Source organism: Setaria viridis, chromosome 3 (genome assembly GCF_005286985.2).
Source record: "Setaria viridis chromosome 3, Setaria_viridis_v4.0, whole genome shotgun sequence".
Taxonomy (NCBI): Eukaryota; Viridiplantae; Streptophyta; class Magnoliopsida; order Poales; family Poaceae; genus Setaria; species Setaria viridis.
In genome coordinates this window covers 16,203,696-16,218,355 of record NC_048265.2, presented here as the reverse complement: position 1 = coordinate 16,218,355, position 14,660 = coordinate 16,203,696, and the positions used below count along the sequence as shown (strand labels likewise).

The 14,660-nt window shown below is 44.2% G+C and overlaps 1 pseudogene; it reads right to left on the bottom strand.

Moving 5' to 3' along the window:
- Positions 1–6,930: 6,930 nt before the first annotated feature.
- On the bottom strand, positions 6,931–13,027 carry LOC117848878 (uncharacterized; annotated as a pseudogene).
- Between the last annotated feature and the right edge of the window lie 1,633 nt (positions 13,028–14,660).

Here is a 14,660-nt window from a genome sequence, read left to right as displayed (position 1 = left end):
GAGAACGCGATGATGAGCGACGAGCGACGGATCGAGTTGACGAGTTGCCGGTGAGTTCGGTCTTGGCTTCTTAAATAGGCGCGCGAGAGCAGGCTGCGGATCGGCTTGCTTCGGATGTCGGTTGGCCTGTAAACAGAGACCTCCGTGCCATTGTCGTTCCCAGGTGGACGTCAAAACGGCGACGTGCATCGAGTCCGCGGTCCGCCCAATTCTCGTCGTCTAACGGATACGGCATCGCTCCTTCTTTCGGTCCTTCACAGGAAAGAAAAGAGAATAAATAAGATCCCGTTTGATAGAGTTCCACCTCTTGTCAAAGTGACTCCAACTTCTTTAGTGGAGTGATTTTTCTAGTGAAGTTGAAGTTGTTTTGAAAAATATTTAGTAAAACGGTTTCTTAATGGTAATATGAGTAATTTTATGGTCAATTAATACTTGGAGAGGGAGGAAAAACCGATGAAGCCACTTTTTTTTCTCCTTCTCTTATTGTAAGCTGTTTTATGATTTCTCCCCGATTTCGTTGGTAGAACCGTTTTAAAGTTGCCCGTTTAAAAAAAATTCGGTGGAGAAGTCCTTTTTACTACTAAAGCGCCTAAATAAAACTCTACTGACTACCGGTACCTTCCTCCTCCAATGACCGCGGCGGGAAGCTGAGGTGGCGGCACGCGAGTCGCCGCTGCAACGTAACAACGACCCCAGCGTGAATCGCGTGATGTGCTCTACGTACGTGAACGCGGCCCCCACCTTCGTGTCCCACGGTCCCACATGGTGCGGACGGAGCAAGAGCGTCAACGCCGTGAATGTCGCCGTCTAGCTAGGTCACCGTGCACGCTTCTCACAGCTGGGTTTTCCTTCTGAACGACCAGGATGCAGTGCAGCAAGCGGATGGTTCAGATGCGATTGGAGCTTGAGTTCGCGCGGGGAGGACGACAGGTGGCGTACCGCGTACGTCGGCTCGTGATGCCTGTGGCGCGCGCGTTCGTACTCTTGCATGCTACGTACTCTTTGCATGTTCATGCTCGATATGATGCAGTTGCTACATATTATGGAAGCGGCCTCGACTGTACGTTGGCGCTGTATATCTATTTCCATTTTGCAATATTAATTTTGGAATGGATTTCATGTTGGGATCGAGCTGTATTCTATGTTGGGTTACACCTTACACGGTTTCACCATGTACTTTTTCCTTGTTCCAACGGCAATTTTGGAATGTTTCAACATCCGTTATTCTTTCTTTTTTGGTCACGGTGATTTGTGTGTAGTAGATTTAAAACGTCGCATGCTGTGTGTTTGGAATGTCGTGATAGCGTAATCTCGGATTCGATTTTTTTAACAAGGCAAATCTACAATTCTACATGCTGACACCAATTTTATTTGACCTGTCCCAAAATGTAAAATTAGTTGATGGCTAAATCCCATTCGAAGAAATCAATTCATAAGGGAAAATAATTGCTCCATAATGAAGAAAACCGATATAATTTGGTATTAGCTGTGAAATTTAATAATATACATCAAAGTATATATGTACGGATAGAGGTGTATGTACCAAGACAGCAGGATCGTTCATGGCGCCCGGCGCCCGGCAGATAATTACTAAACATTAGCTTAATCGCCAAGATGTGACCCACATGCCAGGCAGCGGAAACTCCCTGCGCAGAGCACCGTCCGAATTAATAAAACAAAATTAAAGGTGTGTCATGCGTAGCAGTAGGTAGTTACGGGCTTACGGCACCAGCTAGCATCGCTTGAAACATTGAGGAACTAGTGATTGGATTTTGAACAAAATAAAGAAAAGAGGTCGAGGACTAGTCCACACGGCGTCGCCCATGGACTCCACCGCGTTTCTGACGCGGCGCCAGCGCCGAACGAATACAAAATTCAAATGAGAGAGCGCGAGATCACCGTAGATGAACGTAACTGCCCTGCCCTGCCGCTCGGTCTATAAATAGCAGGCCAAAGCGGTGGAGAGAGGGCAGCGGCGAAAACGATACCGAAAGGCTCCCATTCACCGGAGCACTTGCATCCGTCGGATGTAAGATCAAGATCATGGAGGAGCTTTGCATCTATTGCTCTTTTGCATCTTCGCTCTTGCACTTTTCGGAAATTGAGCGAAATTGAGGGCAGTCCAGGTCATGTTACACATGTACCATGATCTTTGCATCCAACGGATCCAAGTGCTCCGGTGATGGGAGCACCCCAAGCACCAGGCTGCCGGAGCTTCGAGCTCCTGCGGTTCTGCCGAAGGAAGAGCACCACGCCATGCTGCTGCTGGGACTTCAGATGGATTGTTAACAAACCTCTTCTCTATTGTTACGCGATGTCCTTGGAAGCCAATTTACCCACAAACCAGCACGAGAACATGGAAAACTACCCCCAACCAAAGATACGCTTGATTAACATTACTAGTGTACACGATTTTCTACTATAGAAATAAATGAAGATTTTGATTTTAGCCCTTCCTGGCACAAACACGTGATGTTTTCAGCTGTGTGCTATCACGATGCTGGCCTTCCAATTTTACCAAGTATGCATGATCGGTAGTGCACGCACGACACAGTTTCTTTTCCGAAAGAAAGTTGTCAAATTTTTATTAGGAGGAGAAAAACAAAAACACAACAAAGCAGCAGCAACAACTGACAACTCAGAGGTGCGCTCGCGGCAACAACGCACGACACAGTTGTGAGTTGTGGTGGGCGTGATGTTCTTTGGTCAGACAGCCACGGTAGCAATCAGTGGATGTGTAGCAGTACACTCCTTTAATTTCTAAATATCCATCAAAAGAACACCTATCAGACGCGTATACAATTGAAAAATGCATACGGATTTGCATCGTCCTTGCGTGCTGTCACTTAACTCACTACAGCCCGACCAAAAAGCTCAAAAGCCCATCCAACGCTGATAAACCATGCATGCCAGATCACCACTGAAAGTTGCAAGTACCTGCAAAACCGAAACATGATAAATACAAGGACGTTTTGCTAAGAGTCACAAGATCGAGAATAAGAAAGAACATACCCGGCATACCTTTCTACTTATGCGCGCTTCTACATTTTCAGCAGTGAAAGCGCAGCAGTGGTACATCAGGTTTCTCTGTAAACAAGAAAGTCACTAAAACTACTAGGAGGGCGATAAGCTGAGCAGAGAGCTCAAAAGAATTAGTTACAAATGAAGATACTTATCTGGAATATAAGGAGGCGAGATTCACATGGACGAACAACAGACCAACCCAGTGATGAGTAACATAGATCGAGTTCTGATGACAACTGATTGGGAACAAAACTTTCCGCTTTCATCTCTAACAAGTCTAACCTGAGTGTGTTCAGATCACTGCCCGCTCTTGCTTAATAAGGGGGAGAAGCAAGACCTAGGGCGTAAATGCAAACAATTCTTCTATGACAAACAATGGGTGAAACAGAACGATTTCAAATCACTAGTGGAAGAAAAGTGGCTGGCAGGAAGGGAAAGATGCCCAGATGAAGCCTACTCACTTGATATCTGGCATGGACAGATCTCTCCCCTTCGGCAATTTCTCAAAGGATGGGGGGCTAATACGAGGGGTGCATACAGAAGGAGGAAGGAGGAAGGAGGAACTTCTAGGAAGAATCAAACAGATTGACAATAATGACTCTAGGGTGGCAACCGTTGGACAACTGGAGGAAAGGGTCCGATTGGAGGTGGAGCTGGAAGATATTATGACAGAAGAGAGGGGGAGAGAAATGGATCCTAGAAGGAGATAACAACACAACCTTCTTCCATCTTACTGCAAATGGGAGGAGGAGAAAAAAAAACTATCCTGTCTCTAGAACATAATGGGGAGAACGTCATGGACCAACAACAAATTTAGAAAAATCATCTATGACTACTACAAGGGGCTCTTTGGGAGAAGAGAAGAAGGAAGGGTAACCTTGAGTGAAGAAGCCTGGGTGACGGAATGAAGGCTGGATCAACAGGATAATGAGGCCCTAACCAAGCTTTTTTCTTAAGAAGAAGTGAACAAGGTGGTATTTGAAATGAAGGAAGACTCAGCTCCTAGACCATATGTTTTGGGGTGTCATTCTACAAAAATTTCTAGAATCTAACCAAAGGGGAACTAATGGAAATGATAAATGACTTCTAAGGGGGGAATTAGACATGACAAGACTGAATTACGGGGTTATCACGTTGGTGCTGAAAGGAGGGAATGCTAACAATGTCAAGCAGTACAAGCCCATTTGTCTCCTCAATGTCAGCTTCAAAATCTTCACACGACTGATAATGTCAAGATTATCCAAACTAGCAGACAAGGTGGTAGGAAAGTGCCAGTCAGCATTCATCAATGGGAGATACATCTTAGACAGTACGGTCCTCTTACTTGAGACCATGCATGAGCTGAGACAGAAGAAACAAAAGGGGGTGATAATGATGATCGACTTCGAGAAGGCTTATGATAGCGTAAGTTGGGTTTTTGTAGAACAGGTTCTAAAGAGGAAAGGCTTTGATCCTCTCGTCATCCAATGGATCATAAGCACAATCCAGGCAGGAAAGTATGTGTTAACACCAATGACGAAAATGTGCCATACTTTAAGACACACAGGAGGTTGCGGCAGGGGGACCCGCTGTCACCTTTGCTTTTTAACCTAGCTGTAGATGCCTTAGACCACATCCTGAACAAAGCTAAATAGAAAGGTCACATTAGAGTGGTGGTTCCCAACCTAGTTCCCAGGAGGCTCACTCATATTCAGTACGCAGATGATACGGCCATTATGATGGATTGCGATGACAAGACTATAATCAACATGAAATTCCTGTTGTACTTTAAAATCAACTACCACAAGAGCGAGGTTCTGACCTTCGGTGTCTCGGAAGAGGAACAATCCAGAATTGCAGATACACTAAATTGCATAGTGTGTGTGGGGGGGGGGGGATCCAATGTCTTACCTAAGCATTCCTATGAGTGATAAGAATGTAGGTCTGCAGGCCTTTGGGGGAATGGTGGGCAAAATGAGAAATAAGCTACAACCTTGGAAGGGGAAGAACCTGACATCTGGTGGGAGACTCAATCTCACAAACTCCTCCCTTAGTAGCATGCCTATCTATCTTATGGGAATGTTCATGCTCCATGAGGGGACGCACCAACAGATGGACACAATCAGATCAAGATTTTTTCTGGAGGGGGGCTGAGGATAAATTCAAATACCACATGGTTAAATGAGAAAAATTGTGCATCCCTAAGGACTATGGTGGGCTGGGCATAATGAACACTAGAATCCTAAATGAAGCGTTGCTCCTCAAATAGGTATGAAGAATATACAATTCAGAGGAGGGGGACATGTGTTGCTCCTTCCTAAAAGCGAAATACCTTAGAAACACTACTTTTATCCATAGCAAGGGGGCAGGGGGTCTCAGTTCTGGAAAGGGCTACATAAAGTCAACGATAAGTTCTTCTTTGGAGCTACCTTCCAAGTTAACAATGGGAAATCTGTGAGGTTTTAGATAGATACTTAGGTAGATAATGTTCCCCTTAAACTAGAATTCCTCGGGCTATATGGACCAAGAGGTCCTGGTCAGCAAGTGTTTTTTTTAGCTGGCGAGGACTTCAGGTGACCATTTGGTCCCAACGAAGTTCGAGAATGGGATTCACTAGCTTGACCCTATTTAGGTCTTGTTTACTTCTCAAGTTGGGAGTTGCAAAATTGGCATTTTGCCATAAATGCGACACTGTAGCGTTTCGTTTGTATATGTGAATTATTATCCAAATATTGACTAATTAGGCTCAAAAGATTCGTCTCGCAAAGTACAACAAAACTGTGCAATTAGTTTTTGATTTCGTCTACATTTAGTACTCCATGCATGTACCGCAAGTTTGATGTGATGGGGAATCTTCTTTTTGCATAGTGTCAAAGTTGGGAGTTTGGAGGGAAGTAAACAAGGGCTTACCTGAATGGCCAAAGGGACAAGGTGGTCTGGAGTCTTGAGAACAAGGGACAGTACACAACCAAGTCTATGTACAGATTTCTAACTTTTAGGGGTGTGCAGGACAGATGTGCGATCAGACTGTGGAAAAGCAAACTGCCGATGAAACTAAGGGTGTTCCTATGGTCTCTGTTCCATAGCAGATTACCGTCTAGTGTGGCGTTGAAGAGAAAAGGATGGAAAGGAGATGCCAGATGCCCATTATGTGGGATGCTAGAAACTTCTGATCATATTTTCTTTCAATGCATCTTAGCTAAATTTGTTTGAGTGTGTTTCAAGGAAGCCCTCAGCTGGGAGAACACTCCATGCGGCCTGCAGGAGTTTCTAAGGTGGTGGCTAGTTTTGGGAGGAGCTAATTATGATATGTTTTTTTTCGTTTGCAATAATCTTGTGGGTGTTATAGAATCAACGAAACAAGCTGAGAATTGAACGCAAATTCTCAAATTCACCCTGTGATGTCATTTTTGCTATCTCATCTTACTTGCAGAGGTGGAAAATATTGCTGCAGGAGTCTGACAAAGGCTGCCTGGAATGGCTAAACAACCAAGTGGTGACCTGGGTGAAAGGATTCCTAGCAGAGGAACGCAATCAAGACCCGATGGAGGACTTCATTTGAGCTGCTGTTACCTTCTACGATAGACTCCGATGGTGTAATCTTTTAGCATATGTCTGCAGATTATTCAGCTTAGTATGTTGCTAGGCTTTTCTGAAGTTCTCTCTTGTAAGCTGGTATTCCCAGCAAACGCTCTGTAACAAACCTTTATGGCTTTCTATAAAAGCAGGATGAGTTCTTCTTAAAAAAAAAGCGCAGCAGTGGTATACATCCTCCTCGACTGATGAATTCGCAGCTGTGGAGCCCTTCCCATCAATCGAAGGCTGCAGTTCAGAAACAGAGATCTCCCATCCTTTGACATGTTTCCTGAACTACCAGCAGCGGTATGAAACCGTCGAGTGCCTGGCTTGTGCTGTGACTTCAATGCATGAGCCAGAATCATCCTAACGGGCAAACGAGATTGCAACATTGATCTCCAGTAGGGAATGAACATCCTGTAATCTTGTCTTTGGGGTGCTTGCTTTCCCACAGCCTGGTTAGTTGTTGGATCAACCAAACATCTCAGTGTCAGAAATCCAAGAACGACAGCTGGTACTAGATCGAGATATATATATTAATTACATTATTACAGTACTAAGCGTTGATTTTCAATCCCTCATTGATATATTTCCCAGCTAACAGAGAAAATTCCACAAAGTCAATTGCAATAGTATATGTATATGAATCACGATAAGATTCAAGAAACTACTTGAATTTGTGCATATGTGTTCTATAAAGTACTCCTGCACATGAAATTTTCTATAACTAAATGATAAACATGCCATATCAAGCCACCAAAGAACTTTGAAAAGGCTGCAGTAAACAATTCTAGAATTATATTTCGCAGTAGATAACTGGTAACGACTAAAGTTCTTAACATATGCAAAATAAACGAGAAAATAAGGATGGTACTTGGGGCCATAGTTAATTTCACTTCCCAACAAAAACATGGCATATGCAGGGCATGGTATTTGGTCTAAAGTTAGCCAGATGAACTAAACAAACCTTTCTACCCCCACAAGTAAATGGAATAAAAAATATTGAAATTAAACAGGTTATAATATTCCCCAAAAAATAGAAAAGACACAGGCCTTGGATTGGAGATACTATACCTTCAGATTAGATGATTCCATAGCTGTTTGGGTTGTATCCAGGTTCCCTGTTCTCCGTCATAGAACATGTGTTATTATTTGTTAGATTTGGCAAAAAAAAAAATGGAGAAAGCACAAATAGAAACCACATCCTTTGTATTGTATCCTCTGACTCACCGCAATCATAAGGGTGGCTTCAAGAACAATTGGGGGAAAAGTATAAGATCATTGTGTAAATGTGTATATGGAATGGCAATGAATGAAAGAGAATGCAGATAGATAGACAAACCAGTAAAGATATCCAACATCAATGCCTTTTCCAGTAGGGGAGAAACCATAATCCTTGAGAACTGATGAAACATATTCTAGTACCTCGTGATGGGGCACCTACAACAACTGAGCCTCGTGATTCATGAATTACTTCCATTTTTAGTGTATACTATAATATTTGGCACAAGGAAGAGATCAGGGAAAGCAATGCACCTCTGAATGTGTTTGCACGTATGCATCAAGAGCTTCACTAGCTCGCAGAATTATAAAAACAAGTACAGACACATTGGAAAAGGTACTTCTTCTCCTTCAACAGCTTATGTGCCTTGCGATTCTTACCCCTCTCCAATCCGGATCCTTGTAGTTCTAGGGAAACTGTGGAATCAAAAATGCGCAACTTGATAATATCAAACCCATTCAGGTTACACAACTGTTTTTGGGCTGCAAGGAGCATTACCTCAAGATACTTATGCATGCAAGCATCCTCAACGGCAACATGAAGTGGAAGAAGACCCTCAATGACTTTATTCCCCTCAATGTGTACATTGGCTGATGCCCCGTAGTCTATAAGCAAGTTGATCATGTCAAGAGAAAACATCATAGCTGCTTGGTGAAGGGGGAAAGACTCAAAGCTGTTCATGTAATTAGGGTTGGCCCGGTTCCCACGCCGAGCTTTGGCGCCTTGCCTTCCACGGCAACCTTGGCACAGTGCAAGGCATCGTGTCTCACAATGAAGTTGAAGGTGTGCGGGGTGATGACCCGGCCCCATACCAAGCGTCGCCAATTTCCGGCGAAGAGATTGAGGAAGCTCCGGACACTATCCTTCTTCAAGATGGTTGACAAGCAGGGTGATATCACACAGAAGTCAAGACGCACAGACTAGATTTATACATTCATGTTTCGGAAACGGTAACAGTCAGTCAGTTATCGAGCTGATAGGTCAGAGCAAATAAAATCATGCTGAATACATATTAAGCTAATGAATTGTACTGTCACAAGATATTTACAGAAAAAATGCAGCATAACTGAAAGTATACTAAACGAAATGAGCTAGGAACCTTAGGAGTGCGCTTTGGGGTAATTATGCTTCTAGATCTGGACTCAGAGAGTATCTTGTCATTTTGAGCTTCATACTGATGAATAAAGTGTCAGTTAGAAACCGATGCAAATAAAAGGGATTCTAGGAAATGAAGGAGTCAAATAGCGCATGCGTGGCTTGTAATCGTACCTCAAAAATCATTTTCAGTTGGACATTCAAGTCATCTGCTTCATATATGGCAGCAGCAGGAGGAGGAAGTTCAGGATTCCATGGATCACACTTAACTGAAGTTGATCCATCTTCGTCTTTACTATCAGCAGATTCAGCACCGTGGAGAACAGGTTCTGCTGCCACTGGATTATGGATTGTTTGCATCGGTGCTGGCTGAAAAAAACAAAAAGAAAATTTTAAGGTACTTCGTTTTACTTCTAAGAGGTCGATCTGGTGGATCCTAGATGTCGTTGAATCATAAAAAGTTATTTTCTTCAATGTTTTTCCTTCTATTAAACATAGAAGGTAAAGGGAAAGTACACATTAATGCATATAATCAATCTTTCTATAAGCTATTTAATCATTTATAAAATCTAGGAAATTAGGGGAAGTTCCTGCCAAATAAAGCCAACGTCCAGAACCACCATTGTTCCTGGTGTCCTTAGAATCATAATCTTCTACTGCTAACTTCATTGCTATTCAAACTGTCCAAAAGTTTTCAATTTTTCCTACATAAACTTCAACATCAAGTAAAAACTAGGCATATGTACTGTTTTTATGGTCTATAGGTTTGAAATACAATAACAATTCAAATGAGATTTATTTTTATATTCATGATTTAAAATGAAATTTCTTTCATTATTTTTTTAAAAGAACCCAAAGTTGACAAAAGTATTTGACAGCTACAATTAAATTATAGATAAAATTATGAATAAAATATTTTCTCCATGTACCTTAATACAAAACAAATTAAAGCTGTGCATGACATGAAGACAACAATTAAGGAACTCTTACACGTACTGGTTGACTCAAACTTCAGAGCATTGCTACATATAAGAGTAGCGCGTAATATGATTTAAATTTACACATGTTGAAAGGCATATAAATAAATTTAAAATCGAACGCCTGATAGCTAGGTTTGAAGATCAGTACCAGGAAGTGAGACTTACGATTTCTTGAGCTTTATTTTCACCAACTTTTCGTCAAGAATTTACACTTGCTAATGTAAAAACAATGTAACAGATATGTACATTCAATAACTGCGTGTGGGAACATCAAAGGCTCTCACAGCCGTAAGCATAGAAAAAGGGAAAGTACTGCTTCAAATTCAGAGAAGACTATTAAATAAAGACATGTGTTGCTTTGTTTAGAGACACTTGTAACCAGTGCATGTGGTGCTCAGGCAGCCTTGACACTTGATATTCAGCACGCCTTGCAGTCTATACACGTGGTCAAGCACGCGACGTGGATCATACTCACTAGTAGAGAATTGACCTTCGATCCAGGTACTTTTATCTCGATTGACTTTGGACCCGGGACTAAAGTGCCTTTAGTCCCAGATAAAAAATAAGACACCGAAGGGCGCCAACAGGAGGAACTTTAGTCCCGGTTGTGAACACCAACCGGGACTAAATCCCCCACCTTTAGTCCCGATTGTAACGGCTAGTGGGACGAGAGGACATTTTGTCCCGGTTGGAAACACCAACCGGGACTAAAGGCCCCCCTTTAGTCCTAGTTGGAATTACCAACCGGGATTAAAGATTTAGTTTAGTCCCAGTTGGTAATTCCAACCGGGATTAAAGGGGGCCTTTAGTCTCGGTTGGAAACACCAACCAGGACAGAAGGCTCCCATCCCACACGGCTCCCTCTCTCTCCACCTTATCTTCTCCTCACCCTTGCTCCCTCCCTTATTCTCTTGTAGCGCCTCCTCTCTCCCTCCACCGCGTGAGCTCTCTCCCTCCACCACACCTCCCTCCCCTCCTTTCTCCCTCCACCGCGCCTCCCTCTCCTTCCTCCCTTATCCTCGCGCTGCCCCTCCCCTTCTCCCTCTGCTCGCCCCTCACTAGCAGTGAGGAGCGGCAGCGGGGCGAGGGTAGGGCAAGCGGGCGGCCGAGCAGCAGCAGGCGCAGCGGGGTGCGGGCGGGCAGGTGGAGGCGGAGCAGCGGTGGGCGGAGGCGGAGCTGAGGTGTGCGGAGGCGGGCGGAGGCCGCCGGCCCACTTTTTTTTTTAACTTTTTAACCTTTTTGGTACCAACCGGGACTAAAGGGGATTTTTAGTCCCGGGTGAATGACTCGAGACTAAAGGATCCCCCTTTATCTCAAAAATTTAGTCCCGGTTGGATTTTCGGGATCTATGACCCTATCCAACAGGGACTAAAGTCGTGTTTTCCACGTGTAACTATTTGTTACCCAATTCGACGTGAACTATGAACCAGCTTAAGCGCACTCTTTCAAGGACTTTCCCCTAAAAATAAGTAACTACAAATCTTTGAGCTGCAACAAGAAATCACTCAGCCAAAAAAAAAAGGAACAAAACTTGTGTGGAACTCCAAATCTGTTGCTGCCGGGCGCACCACTTTAACGCATTACGTGTACTGTAGCAAGTAGTACAGAGTTAGATTCCAAGCTGCTAAAATATACCATTGTATCAATAAAATTGAAAAAAAAGGAATCATCCAATTGAATCTTAACTCGCTTCCCCTGAAAGAATCAGTACCGATAACTGGGAGAGAGCGGAATTTGGGAGGAAGAAAAGGGAAGGTACATACCGAGATGGCTAATGTCAAGCGCTGTTGGCTCGTTATTGCCTGGCTTGCTTGCGATCGTGGGAGCGCAAGGGAGGGCGCCGGCCGTTCCGGCGATCGGCGACCTGGACGGCGTCGATGAGGCGTGGCTGCTGGGTGCCGCTTCGCTGCTCGAGCATACCGCCTACTCGCCTAGGGTGAACGATGGTCGAAGGCCGCCGAAAGATTTCAAAGGGGTGGATGATCCCCAGCCCGCAGGCCTGGGTGCGCAAGTTTGGGCCGGGCTGCAAGAGACACACAAAGCGTGTTGTTCCCGATGATATTTTTCGTACTTTATTTGTGTCGTCCTATCTAGGATGAAAATAGTCGGGATAGGTGCTGCTGAACCGACAGCTTTTGTTTTCTACATTATAATTTCGTTTTTAATTATTTTTTACTTTTAGCAAAATATAAAAGTTATCATATCAACTAATTTTAATATCATTTTTACTATTTTTGTTGATCGTCCTGCTTTCGTTTTCTACATCATGATTTTATTTCGGAGCTGCTAGCGCCCGGACGTTCGATCCGGATGCTAGTGTCGGACGCTACAAAAAAAAAGAAAAAACTACCGCTGCAACATTTGCTATTGTTGCACGCAACATTACCGCTAAGGTTGCATCCGTCTCAACCTATCCAAGCAGCGGATCCATAGGAGAACAGCGCGTCGGTGGAGGATAGCGTGCCAGCAAGCTAAAACGGATTGAAGAGGCTACCCTGATTAGGTGCAAGATCATCTCTTCACCAAAAAAGGGCCAAATCAAAGATGAAAAATGTTGCAACATCTCAAATTACTAGGTGTCACATTGACAATCAATTATTGAAACATCGAAAACAACATGTTCAAATATGTTGCAATATCGGAAAAGCGCATGCAAAATGAGAAAATTATGGTTGAAACAATTCCAAGAAACACATGCAACATGCATACCTACCAATGCTCAAACTCGTGCGCCTCTGCACTCGTCATCGATGATTTTGTCGATGATTTTGCTCGCACGGAGGTCGCCCCAATCGGTCATTGGGGAGAGAGAGAGAGGGCGGAGGAGGTGGCCGTCGGGAGGCGCTCGACTGCTGCAACCGCGCCGGCAGGCTGCTCGCCGAGGCGCTTGGGACATCGTGACGCGGGTGCTCGTGGTGGATAACCCGTGGGGTAGGCGCCCCTGGGCCCATCGCGCGGAGGGCATGGTTGCGGAGGCATCCCGTGAGCTCGCTGCCGCTGCGTGCCATGTGCGGACGTCCGGGTTTAAGCGTGAGCTCATGTGGTTGCACGCTTGCGTGCGAGAGAGAGAGAGAGAGAGAGAGAGAGAGAGAGAGAGAGAGAGAGAGAGAGAGAGAGAGAGAGAGAGAGAGAGAGAGAGAGCTTGTGTGGTGGAAGAAGAAAGGAGTACCAGAGGATAAGGATGTAGGAGAGTCTGACTTGGTTCCGTGAACTGCGGCTTCCGATTTTTATTTTCCGCATTGGACTTTCTTCATGAAGCATTACTGATTTTATTTTTGACCGTTGTCATCCCTACTTCTATCCTACGATATCTTGGCTACACTGCTAACTGTATCAAATGCTACAAACATTTTCGATCGAGCAAAGTGGCAAACTGGAAAAGGAGTCACCCGTCACATTTGTCCCAAAACACACATAAAGCATATGACACCAAACCCGGAAAAGACGCGCAAAGATTTGCATCAGCCCTTGCTGTCCCTGTGAAAACCCTAGCTAGCTAGTACTAGCTAGCAAGCTCAAAGGGAGACCAAAAATCGTTATGCATGCAGCTTTCTATCGCACTGTTGGCGAAAGCACGCACTAGTACTTGTTTCGTTTATACTGTGGTCATGCTTGCTTGTTCTCGAAATATCAACATCGTTGTCATGCACGGTGCTACAATATTCACTTTGCTGCTTTAATTTTCACCGTTGCAGTCATGAGTCCCATGCGTGCAGTGTAATTGGAAAAAAGGTAGAAGTAGGTAGAAAGAAGCAGAAAAAAAGAAGTCACTTTGCTGCATAATTTTCACCGTTGCAGTCACGAGGCACGACGTGTCTCGACAATACTTCTTCACCGCAGCTTGTAGACTTGTAGTGCAGTGAGGTGTGGAAAAGGAAGCCTATCATCTAATCCCATTCCCATGCATCACACTCATGCACCAAAAGAAATCGCTCACTCGCGTACGTGTACATAGCTGCAACTCCCTCGCTGTGGAATGTTTCTGCCTTTGCAATAATGTTAAACGGATATGCATGCGGATAGTGGATGTGGAAAAAGTTCCGGGTGCATAAAGCTGCGCCTTTTCTCCCCACCAAAAAGATGCACTTGCAGAAGGATCGAAACTCTTTGAGACCATCTCAAATAAGCAGGAGCCCCGGTTCACCGGCAAGGCCGCGCCAGCCACGGGCTTGATTATTGAGTTTTCAATGGTCAAAGATACCCAACGAAAGAAGAGTCTCTCTTCTTCCTCGAGAATGGTCTATGGGTCTCCTTGAATGCTTTAGTACTCATCAAAGTGCTCCCGAGAGGGCAACAACGTACACAAGGTGCAATAGAATTGCCATCACTTTCAATAGATGAACATATAGCAAAGAGAATTGAAAACTGAGTTGATTTTATACATGACCAGTTTGCGTTACAAAAAAAAAACAACTATACATGCTGCACACAGTTCATGTTATTGTAATCTTGTCGTCATAGAAACTTCTTTTCCGAGCAAACAGGCACTCAGCTCTGATGAGCGGCAGTCTACTCTGTCCAGCTAAAACCCCTCAATTAAACCCCTCAAAGAGAAAAGTTCAGATACAAGGGGCACGCCATATGCATATATATGTACATCTACAGACGACAGAGACAGGGGTATTCAGTTGTAGCTTCGTTCCCTTCTGAAGCTGTTGTTACCGCTGCTCGGCGCCACGATGTTGCTGATGGTCCTCACGATCTGCATCTTGACGTGCCCCCTC